We start from the raw sequence: 11,779 nt of genomic DNA, 5'->3' as shown, positions 1-11,779 counted from the left end.
AAACAGAAACAAAGCTTTTGTAAATAAGGAGGGGTGGAGGGTTGGAAGGAAGGGAAGGGGAATGGGAAAAAGAAGAAACACAGTATATCATGTACAGGTACAAATTCCCAATAATAAATGTGATCATAATGTATCCATAAAATGTGCCAATAAACTTAATAAATAAAAAATAAATTCAAAAAATTTTATATCACAAATAACAGATGATGAATTTTTGTTTTCCAGACTTGTCTCCAAATCTTACGATTCTCCAATCACTGTCTATTAAAGTTCACCACATAAAGATGAGGGCACTTTTCCCTCTTATCTCAGCTTCCACAGCCTCACATTTTGCTGGCTGTATAGGAAAAAGAAGTAGATGTCCCGGATCAATTTATAAATCTTGAATCTTTTGCTCTTCCACTTTCAATTAAATTGATAGGTAAGGCACTGACTGGCAAAGATGTTGATTGTTACCAATAGTGGTATTAACGAAGAAGGGGTATTTGCATGGACATGAATTTAATGGTGTTTAATTCATTTTTGTATTTTGACAATTTGTCCTCCTTAATATAATATAGTTTTCTCATCTGCAGAAAATCAGTACAGTAGGTGAGTGATAGTATCCATTTTGAGCCATTTCTTAAGAACATTGCCTCTAGGGAATACACTGGTTGTATCCAAAATATCAGTAGGCACCACATTCAAATGGAATTTTCTGAGAAATAGAACTATTTGAATCATTATAGACACTACTAACTTCAGTTTAGTTACTCCTAACTGCCTAACTACAACATGCATAAGCACCATTTTTCAGATTCAATCATCCAATCAGCCTATTACAAAAAAACTTTACTTTTCCAATTAAACTAAGGTTGGAAGCCATGAAGTTAAACTTGAAGCATGACATATTTTTTTCTACCTGACTCCAAAGTCTTTCCCACATAAATTCTTTTCCGATTTTGTTTTCTGCAGGCTTGCTAATGAACTCATGAGCAGGCATGTATTCGCTGAGAGTACATTTATGGGCTAGATGAGAATTAAAATATATAGTTTTTGCTGAATATACAAACTTATGTACATTAGCTTCTTGCCATAAACCATAGTTTAGAAATGACAGACTAATTGTCTAATGGAAGGAATAATAAGCTTCCAAATATTTTAAATGACTACCTACTATTTACACATATGGCTTATTATTATATGCAAAATAAGCATAGACTGTAACTTAAATGAAATAAACTTTTCCCCTTCCTTATATAACTTATATGGTTATACAGCATACAGACAGAGACATTTAAAGAATCCTAGTTCATGATCTTTCAAACTCTATGAAACCTAATTCTAACAGCTACAAAGGCAAAGCCCTGTGAGTAGCCCTTTACTCAGTACAAGAGAAAAAATTCCAGTCTATTTTATATTAATTCCAATGACAATTTCATTTGTTTTCCTCAATAGATTTCAACATAAATTTTCTGAAAGTCATAAAAAATTAGTATCCATGCTTTTGTAAAAATGGTTGATTATGTACACCATATTTTTATATTGGAAATAATATTTAATGAGCTTTCTTGTAGTTATGAAAAACTAGGCTCTTAATTCAACTTAATTTGCTGCAATTCAAAAATATTTCTTGAGCAACTTCCCCAAGGCAACAATTATGGAAATGTAAAGGTTATAAGATTCATTTGCTCCTTCAATTAGATTATAATCTTGTGGAGGATTTGCAAACATGAAACTATCATAGACTTAATTCGTTTCTTAAGTGGGAAGGCAAGAGAGGAGTCTCTATAAGTTGGACTTGTTTATCAGGCTTAAAAGAAACAATGAGAATTGAGTCAGATCAAAGAGTCATTAGTATTTGAGTAAACTGAAGAGAGAGAGTAATACTCTTATGTAAGATAATAAAACAAATTAGGCTTGAGATTTGGAATTGTGCCTGAATTACGTGGGAGAGGGAGAACAGAGATGCTTCATCAGAGGTGATGAATAGTACAGTATGAGCTCAGAGAAATGGTTTGTAACCAATTATATGATAATAGATAGGATGAAAAGATCTTAAACTTGGAGCAACAGTAAACAAAAAAGAGAAGTTTTGTTGGATTCTTTAACAGAAGTGTGACATGGTAAAACAAATATGTGGAGTTTAACATGGTGATAAAACAGATATGTCGATTGAACAAAAGGCTAGAAGTGAGCAGTCAGTTTGCATGATATGGAAATAAACACCAGGGAACACCAAGGAAATGACACCAGAAAGAAGGGGGGTGATGAGAACTGAGAAATAAGGTCAAAGACCCACCATGTACAGGTTCAAGGCTGCTGGCCAGCAACACTATCCCAAATATATTTAGTGCTGAGCCAAGAAAGGGAAGTAAATAGGGGGAAAGGAGCTGTCTACACTGGGAACTGCTGGGTGGTGACAGGAGCTGATTTAGTTGTAATTTTGTATGTCAGCACTCTCTCTCTCTCTTTCTGTCATTTACTCTCTCTTTTTCTGATACCTTTCAAGGGTTCATAACCATTTGTTAAAATATATATGAAAAAATTACATAGTTAAATGTGAATGTTCTTTGAATTATTTTAATAGTAATTTAAATAATATTCTTATTAGTATTATTTCAATAGTAAATTTTTCAAACTATTTTTATATTTTTATATAACAATGATCATGAATGTTTAAAAGAAAAATAGTTAAAAGGAATATAAGACAAAATCATCAATCTTCCATTATCTAAAACTACACTGTGGTGATATTATGTAATTGAATGTACTGCAGCTTTCACAGATTAATATAAAACATGGAAGTCAGTTTCATCTACTTCCTAGTAGTTCATATCATATATTCAATTATGGCTTCCACAAAAGCTGGAAAGAAGAATAAGTTCATGAAGCTTTCTGCATGTTTTCCCTCACTGACACTTTGGAATTAGTATTCCTAGGATAAATATGGTTAAAGTAAGGAAAATAATAAAACAGTGCAAGATTCTCAAAAAGAGCCCAACTGACAGAAATTCATTTCAAATCTTGTAATTTCATTCATTTTGGCAGATGAGATTAGCCTCTTTAGAAACTATGTACTCATGAATTATTCATGTTTAATACATTTAGGCACTGAGTAAATACCTGAAGCTGATAAAGTTATCTTGCATCCTGAAATTACACTGATCCCAACATGCATATAATATTTGTACTTCAAGTGCTAGTTTTTCAAAGGATGGTTTTCTTTTTGCCACTTAAGATAGACAGGAATAAAAAAATATAATAAAATACATTACTTGAAACCAAAGACAAGCAGAATGCTCTGGGATGCCATTTGTTTTATTTAGCAACTCTAGCTATAGAAAAATCATCAAATCATATAGGGAGTCATTCTTTACAATAGGGAACTATTTTCTGTCTAAATGTTGACATATTTCTAGGGAAGAAAAGACATTATCTCCTTGGGGCTAGAGACATAACTTGAAGTAAATTTTAACTCGACCAAAAGTTTATAATGTTTTTGATACATAACATTTTAGTCATTTCTTTTCTAGTACTGCATTATAAGAAAATATGTAAAAATAATGAATATGAATATTATTTTTAAAGTTTAATTATAGACTTTCACAACTCTCTGGGAAATAAGATATATAGGAAGAAAGAATAAACTAATATGGTAAAGTAACAGTGGTTTGGAAATCAGATCTAACGCATATTTGTCAATGACCAGGGTGCTGACCTTGGGTAAATTATTCAGTCTCTCTATATTTGGATTTGAAGCTAATATGTTTTCAAGCATCCTTCTCATTTAACCAAGCCATTGTTTATGTGGAATGCTAGAAACAAATCAAACCAATGAAGAAGCACAGAGTGAGCAAAATAGTTAAAACTAGACATATTTACCCAACACAGTGAGGTAATTTAAGCTGCTCAGTCATCCCACAAATTATCTTAATGTTATACATTCGAAAATTGATTCTTAGGTACCTGGGAACAAAACAAAATAGCATACTTTTCTGACTTTTTCAGTATCCAAAAATGCTTAGAAGCAACTTTAAGAAAAACTGTTATGGTTTAGATCTAAAATGGGCCTCAGAACCTCATGTATTTGGAAGGTGAATTACGCGACACTATGGCTGACTTGCTGTTAGGAGGTGGGGTCTGGTCAAAAGAGGCTGGTTACTGGGGGTGTGACCTGGAAGGGTTTATCTGCCTTCCTGAATCCTCCCTCAGCTCTGTATGCCAGCTGCCATAAAGTGAGCAACTTTTCTCTACCCAGGCCCTTTCTCCATGCCCCCAACTATGCAAAGACTGAAACTTCTAAAATGTGAGCCAAAGAGAACCTCTACTCCTTTAAGATGCAGACTTTGGATATTTTGTCTCAGCAATGAGAACATAACTAAGACAAATATTAGGAGTAAATTTCCTCAAAGACAAAGAATTTCACATTAGAAGAGAAATAAAAGTTATAATATGTAGTTCTGCATGAATACAGCATCTGCAGATGCTTCCCTATTAGGCACCATCCTCTCTTTTCCCTTACCTTCCCTTGAAGGGGTTTATGACTTGGAACTTCAGGTTATGCACTGTTTTTCAATGAGTTGAAGAGGGCCCAAGTCCTAACACATATTTAAGACAGGGAAGATAGGGGATAGGAAAAAAAAATGTAAATTTGTCATTAAAATTGCCTACATGTAGTGAGCTAGAAAAATGACCAGAGAGATAATTTCCTGAATCGAGAAACAGTCTACTGGTCCCCACAGGTATGTTTAACTATCTTTTCTCAAGTTATGTGACTTCTAATATAATCTTAAACTTTCATCTGGCTACTTTTGGATAACACTTCTATTCTGAGTTGTACACGATAAATTTTTAAGTTGAAAAGAGGTGCCTTTGATTGTTCATACATTCTGAAAGGAAACAAAAGTTAGGTGATCAGAGCAACGGGTCTTCTATTTTTGCTGTATCTTCTGAAAACCAACATATATCTATTAAGTAACTATTAGATGCTTAGTCTATGTTTGACACTTCTAAAGGAAAAAAAAATGAACTATATTAGATCTCTTTCCTCAAAAAACTTTCATTTAATTCAGGAAAAAAGATGAAAATACATCACACTGAAGTGGTCAGACAATGTGAGTTCAGTATAGCAGCAACATGGGTATTAACCTAGGATATCAGATGTGTGGAGTTCTAGGCTCCATTCAGTCATACAGAATAGAATCTGCATTTTAACAAGATCCCTGGGTGATTCATATATTAAAGTTTGATAGGAAGCAACATAGTCTTCCCCTACAAAGATATGCCATACAATTAGACATGGCCACTAGTCCAACCCCATACAAAGAGTATGAATGCACATGTTAGTGAGAGACAAGAAATCCTTCAAATTAAATATGTCTAGAAGGCTGGAAATAAATTAACAATCTTTCCAAAGATGCTATCATCCATTTTTATCCTACTGGAATTTTTAAAAAAAACAGATTCTTTATTTAGTTTGCTGCTTGTATACAAAAAATATAAATGACTTTATCAAAAGAGGAAATAAACCTATGGTATAAAATCTATTTACATTCATTTATAAGGCTAAGAAGCTAGTACCTGAAGGTTATCACCTCTATTTGTTAAAGATTTGTGATTTGGTTATAAGAGTTTTGTCTCCTCATCCTTTTTCTGGATCTAGGATATCTCAAAGATATATCAACAAAGAAATGCATCAGCTAAGATGGATTTCGCTAACAGGACATTTCAGTTTGTAAGTACAAAAATTGTAAGCTGAGCTGTGGAAAACTGACGCATAGAATCTAAGTCTGTGATAAGTAGTATAGTATCAAAGCATTTTTATATTTAAAATTAATTGAAATAAATTGCAGAGTTTTTTGTTCACAAAAAGGATAAGCTTAAAATCAATTTTAAAGTGATGATTGACAGTAGTATACAATGTACATTTACTTTATATCACTGGACCATGAAGGAAACACCTAAAAAAATTCATAATGATTACTAAATTGCTCCTCACAGTACTGATTACCCGTTGTACTATATTGGGCAATTAAATTGATGCATAATTATTACACATTATCATCATATTGCTATTCTTATACATTTGTTCTTTATTCTTTTAGTTCCCTTAAAGAATCAATGACATCCCTTGAAGTTAAAATAGATTTCATTTACATTAATGAAGATTTTGATGAGTTAATGGAAAATCATTCTATGCAAGTTCCTGTACTGAATTATCCTTAACATTTTTTTACATGACTCTTTACTCTTTGTTTAATGTTAGTATCTGCAGTGTGAAATACAGTTCAAAAGAAGAAAAAAGATAGTCTTGACCAATTTTAAATGCAAGTTATAATTTATGAAAATCATATTTGGTCACTGAAGAACTATTTTTTTCTCTCCTTTTGTGAACTTCAATTCCCAATAGTGATGAAATCTTACCACTAACCATGAGAGGAAAATGCTGCCATGATCCTAGAAGAAACATGAAATACACTATATTCCCACTAGATCTATATTAATGGAAATATGTAAAAATTTGTAAGAGCACTGCAAAGGCATTTGTTTCCATCCAAAGTGTTTGTTGTCCTTAACCTGATGCTTACAGGTTAAGAGAACTTGAAAAAGTAAGGTGCTAAATGGCCAATGCATTCTCAGACTAAAGGTTTATTTGTGCTATTGACCTACTTGCTTTTGATTTTTAGAGAGGTAAATTATCACTACATCTAAAGCATTAGGTGGTTCTAAATGGAAGCACTTTGTAAAATAAATATAAATATGTAAACTATATGTATAAGGAGAAATAGAAAATACATATAAAGAACATAGAACTATTTAATCATTTAAAATGTCAAAACATAAAGAATTTTAGTTTTAGAATAGAAAAATTCTGGCTTATCACATATCTTAATTGGATTTTCCACAAAACTAAAACATTTAATATAAAAACATTACTTAAATTTTATTGTTCATTATCAGTCTCAGTATTTGAAAATTAAAAATAGTGATTTAATAAAAGGATGATTAGATTTTCTTTTTTCAAGTAGATCCTCCAATATTTAAACATATCCCATAGTTTTAGTTGCTTTTAATTGCTAGATAAATCATTTTACTAATTTTCCATGTGCATGAAACAATCAATAATCCAATTTTTTTTAGATTGAGGGAGCCAGTTCTGTGGGGCCACCTCATATAATCATGGAGAAGTAGGAAAGTTTTGCATGCAGATCCTAGCAAAGGCCCTGCCCAGATCCCAGCAACTTGGGCCCCAGCCTGAAAAGAGCTGTGCAGGTAAGTAAGTGATAGCCAGAGCCTGCCCAGATACCATCAGTAAGTGCACACAGACCCAGTGAGAAGCCCATGTGAATCAGAGCTATGCGGGTTCACAAAGGTCCCAGACAGGGCCATGCCCAGACACCAGCAGTGTGGGCCCACAGGTCTCAGCCAAAGACTCATGTGGAAAAGACATACACAGGTAGGCAAGCAACAACCAGAGGCCCTCCCAGAGACCACTGGTAAGTGACTGCAGACCTCAGCCAGAAGCCCTCTCAGACACTAGTGACTCAGGTGCACAGCCCCCAGACAAAGGCCCTCTAAGACAACAAATACACAGGGAGACAGGCCCCAGCCAGAGGCATGCCCAAGTACCATTCCAAGTGTGCATAAGCCACAGCCAGAACCCCTCCCAGAAAACAGGGCAGCACAGGGATCCAGAAGGCCACCATGTTGAACTCAGGAATTGGCACAGGGGTGAGCAGGAGAAAAAAGGCCTCTCAGTGGTTTGTTAAGATTTGAAAACCACTGGGTGAGTAAAAGTTGCAACAAAGGCTCAGCAGGCTGCATCTGTTGAAATGAGAAGACATGTAAACAAGTCTCAAAACCAGACTTCCAGATCACAAAAGGCAACCCAAAGGGCAATGAAATGGAATAATCTGATACTCAACCATCTGGACTCCCTCAACTGGCAACAAAAGAGAATCTGGAAAGAAATGAAATCAGAAATAATTTCTCAGATAACAACAGAGATTGTGTCCACAGTGGAAGACATGATTAATAACTGCAGAGAAGACACAGATAAAAAAATAGAGAAGCTGAGGAACATGATGGAATCCCAGCATAGGACACAAATGTAATCCATAAAACAGATGCAAACAGATTTCCAGGAGATTAAAAATTCCATTGAAAGTTTACACAGCAGAATGAGCCAATGTGAGGACAGAACATCAGACATAGAAGACAAGATTGCAATTAGTGATCAGGAAAAGAAAACTTTCTCTAAAATAGTAAGAGGCCTTGAGAAATCAATCCAGTAGCTGTGAGATGATGCAAGAAGAATAACATAAGACTGATTTAAGTTAGTGAAGAAACAGGAGAGAGTGCAGATGACATAAAAACAACTGTTCACAGGAGTAATGGCAGAAAATTTCCCATGCAGGGGAAGAGAACTTGACATACAGATAAATGAGGCATATAGGATTCCAATTAGCCATGATTAAAAAAAAAAAATCTACACCTAGGAATATAATAGTTAAGATTCCAGAAACCCAACAGAAGAACAAAATCCTACTAGCAGTTAGAGAAAAGAAACAAATCACATACAAAAGAAAGCCCATCAGGATCACAGCAGAACCTCAAGGCAAAAAGAGCCTGGAGTGAAGTATTTCAAGCCCTAAAAGAAAACAACCTCCAACCCAGACTGATGTATCCTGCAAAACTATCTTTCAAAATTGATGGAGAAATAAAATACTTTCATGACAAAGAGCACCTGAGGAACTTCATGAATACCAAACCAGCACTTCAAAAAATTTTAAACAATATCCTAAGAAAAGACAATGAAGATCACAACCCCAGGAAGCCCAGCAGAATGAATCCATCAGTCATGACAAGAAATTAAACACAAAGGGGGAGAATCAAACCAAAAAAAAAGTCATGACAAGGATAAGTCAATATGTACCAGTTATAACCATCAATGTTAATAGTCTCAATTCACCAGTCAATAGAAATAGACTGGCAGAGTGGGTCAAGAGGCCAGATCCAACAATATGCTGCACACAAGAAACACACTTAATTCAAAAAGAAACTCATAGACTGAAAGTTAAAGGGTAGAAAACAATACTCCATAGGACAGGAACCTGAAAAAAAGCAGAAGTAACTATCCTATTTGCAGATCAAATAGACTTCAAAACAACACTAATTAAGAGAGACAAAGGACACTACAGGAGTGCACCTGGCTGCAGCATCGGCATCTGCAACCCAGCCGGTGTGCCCCTCCATCAGGCAGCCCAGAGCTGCTGGCATGGCGGGCCGAGGGACATGGCATGGAGGCCTGGCTAGCGGCACTCTAGTGAGGCCCTGCAGCTGGCAGTGGCAGCGAGAGTGGGAGCTGCCCAGGATGTTGTAATAAAACGGGTATGCACTGAGCACATCCAGATGGCAGTCCTGCTACCTGAAGTGCAGTCAGTACGTGGAACCAGATGGCTCACTGAAACAAGGCCTGTGTCTGTCTCAGACTCCTGAGGAGACGGCAGCCAACCTCACAGTCCAGTGAGAATCTCATTGTGCCAACATAGCATCTGCAGCCCCTTGCCAGGCAGAACCCCAGTAATATTAAGTACAGTTTGGACTATGGAATTTTCTCACTGATACTGATTCTCAACACAGCCACGAAGTTATGCCTCTTCTCTACCCAATGTTTGTCTACCTCCACCTCAGCCTGGTCCAGAGCAGCCCGAAGAGCACAGTGGAAAGTTTCTATAGCTGCTTCCATGGAATGTTCTGCAGGATGCAAACCAGAAGGATGCTATTGAGCAGCTGCAGACCACTCAGACCATCCATGACATCCTGTCCAATTTCAAGCTACGTGTACTCCTAGAGAACAAGTACGTGGTCCATCTCCAGGAAGGCAGCTACAACTACCTGATCCGCTACCTTCAAAGTGACAACACTGCCCTGTGCAAGGTCCTCACCTTACATATCCACCTGGATGTGCAGCCTGCCAAGAGAACAGACTACCAGCTCTATGCCAGTGGTGGCTCCTCCCGCAGTGAGAGCAGCGACCTGGAGCCTCCAGATGTGCCCAGCCCCATTCTGCAGGATGAGGCCACACTGGAAGTCTTACAAGAGAGCATCAAACAAGTCAAGGATGCCCCCCTTTACCATCATCTGCTTCTATGCCTTCTACAACACGGAGCAGCTGCTAAACACTGCAGAAATTGCCCCCGATAACAAGATGCTTGCTGCTGGGTTTGACAACTCCTGCACAAAACTCTGGAGTCTGTGGTCCAAGAGGTTGAAATCAGAGCCCCACCTTGTAGACACATCACATATCCACTTGACTGGTGATACTCTAGAGGAAGAGGAGGATGAGGAGGACAGCACAGGCACAGGGATGAAGATTCTGTGGGGACACTGTGGACTAGGGAACAGCACACATTTCCTCACAGACAGCTCAGGGTTACTCTCTTGTTCTGAGAACATGTCCATCTGGTACTGGGATCTGGGGAGTTTCACCAACACTGTGCTGTGCTAAGGACATGCCTACTCTGTGGGACCTGGATATCAGCCCGTACATCCTGTACTTTGCCAGTGGGTCCCACAACCACACCACCAGGCTGTGGTCCTTCAGTCAGATGTAACCACTGAGGATATATGCACGATACCAGGCAGATGTGGACTGTGTCAGATTCCACACTAACTCTAACTACTTAGCCATGGGCTCAACTGACAAGACTGTCCAGCTGTGGAGTGCCCAGCAGGGGAACTCAGTGAGGTTCTTCACACATGGCCCTGTGCTCTCTCTGGCTTTCTCTCCCAATGGGAAGTATTTGGCATCCACTGGCAAGGACCAGTGGTTAAAACTGTAGGACCTGGCCTCTGGGACCCTTTTTAAAGAGCTGAGAGGCCACACAGACAGCATCACCAGCCTTTCTTTCAGCCCTGACAGTGGCCTAGTGGCCTCTGCCTCCATGGACAACTCAGTACACATCTGGGACCTCCGGAACACATGCTGTAGCACACCCGCAGATGGCTCCTCCAGTAAGTTCGTGGGTGTCTACACTGGGCAGATGAGCAGTGTCCTAAGCGTGCATTTCATGGCCTGCAACCAAATTCTTGTGACCAATACCACACAGGAGAATCAGGAATATTTATTCTTACCTTGGCTACAATGTACTGGGATATGGTGAGAAGCCTCTGGCCACAGCATGGACATGGACATGGTGAGCTAATTACTGAGAGACTGTGAAAGAGCCCTCCCCCTATGCAGCTGCATTGTCATAGTGTACTAGGACAGGGGTGGGGCATGGCTCAGTGATGCCTGGACTCAAGATGAGCACTAGGGTGCTCTGAGGTCAGTGGCATCTTCCCAAAGGACCCTTGGGACCCTACCTGCAAGCACCTTCCCATTTTTGTCTTGTCCTCCTCCCAGCATGCATAATGAGGGCAGATGCCATGTGCCCTCCACAGCACCCTTAGGCACCCTCAGTTGGGCCACCCTTGAGGAGGGAAGTAGGGACAGAACTGGGAAAGGGAAGGACAATCCTTTCCTGAATGATAGAAACAGGTTTTTTTATTATTGTTATTATGATGATTATTATTAGAAAAAAAGAGGAAACCAAGCACTAGCAGAGGGGAACATCTCTGCTTTTATCTTTAGGTTTGACTTCTGGCACTAGCTGTGATACTTGAATTTTGAGCTTCAAGGAATTCAGAGATTTTGGTGGCACAGTGAATCAGGAGAAAGGGAAATCTTGGGTGCACACTGAGCACACCAGCATGTTTATGGAAGTTGGTGGGTCAGTTGACTGAGAACACTGGG

The 11,779-nt window shown here is 38.0% G+C and overlaps 1 pseudogene; it reads left to right on the top strand.

Annotated features, from left to right (window-relative positions):
• The first annotated feature begins 7,338 nt into the window (after positions 1-7,338).
• LOC101717785 (TAF5-like RNA polymerase II p300/CBP-associated factor-associated factor 65 kDa subunit 5L pseudogene) lies at positions 7,339-11,147 on the top strand (annotated as a pseudogene).
• Positions 11,148-11,779: the final 632 nt, after the last annotated feature.

The sequence above is a fragment of the Heterocephalus glaber genome, unplaced genomic scaffold, assembly GCF_053883595.1.
Source record: "Heterocephalus glaber isolate CG9 unplaced genomic scaffold, H.glaber_assembly_v1.0 deba00001586, whole genome shotgun sequence".
NCBI lineage: Eukaryota > Metazoa > Chordata > Mammalia > Rodentia > Bathyergidae > Heterocephalus > Heterocephalus glaber.
The sequence above is the reverse complement of the archived record's forward strand: the minus strand, read 5'-3'. Positions and strand labels throughout refer to the sequence as shown.